The sequence below is a fragment of the Octodon degus genome, unplaced genomic scaffold (genome assembly GCF_000260255.1).
Source record: "Octodon degus isolate 3935 unplaced genomic scaffold, OctDeg1.0 scaffold00088, whole genome shotgun sequence".
NCBI classification, from domain to species: Eukaryota; Metazoa; Chordata; class Mammalia; order Rodentia; family Octodontidae; genus Octodon; species Octodon degus.
The window spans coordinates 725525-726116 of NW_004524664.1; the positions used below are offsets into that span (position 1 = coordinate 725525).

The 592-nt window shown below is 42.4% G+C and overlaps 1 non-coding gene across 1 annotated transcript; it reads right to left on the reverse strand.

The window, feature by feature from the left end:
* Positions 1–246: 246 nt before the first annotated feature.
* On the reverse strand, positions 247–372 carry LOC111818359. Its single transcript, XR_002822376.1, has one exon. It is a non-coding gene; the product is annotated as a small nucleolar RNA SNORA77 (small nucleolar RNA).
* Positions 373–592: the final 220 nt, after the last annotated feature.

Genomic DNA, 592 nt, shown 5'->3' on the forward strand with positions numbered 1-592 from the left:
GGGCTGTAGTTGGCAGGGCCTGTATTGAGAATAAGCAGCCATCATCAAATGGCAATCCATGGAGCTCTGAGACTGCCTGTTTCCAGACTCTGTGAGTTAGGTTAAATCATAGGAGGCCCTACTGCCTCCACAGCAACTAGAACTAACTATAAGAAAAAAAAAAAAAAAAACTAGGTTGCTCTCCAATCCAGTGTCATGTCAGTCAAGAAGAGTTCTGCTTTGCCTTAAGGGACCTTCAACTTTTTTTCCTTCATCCTCAGTAAGTTGCAACACTCTCTTTAGAGGTGGAGACTCCCACAGCTCCCTGGGATATTCTCTGGCTGACAGGAAAGCACCTCCTGGAGCCTGCAGCCAATCGCAGAGTGAGTCTGCAAAGGGCCTCAACCTTCGCCTGTGGCTCATGGTGATATGTGCACTATGATCACTTAGTCAGCTGTAGTCATTTGTTCATTATAAATTGTATTCTCATGATGGAAGTTAGAGATCTGCATGTATTTTATTTTTATTCTATTTTGAGAAAGAGGAATATGTTAAGTGGCAAGCATTAAGATGCCAATAGTGCTTGAAAACAAACAAACAAACAAAAAACCCT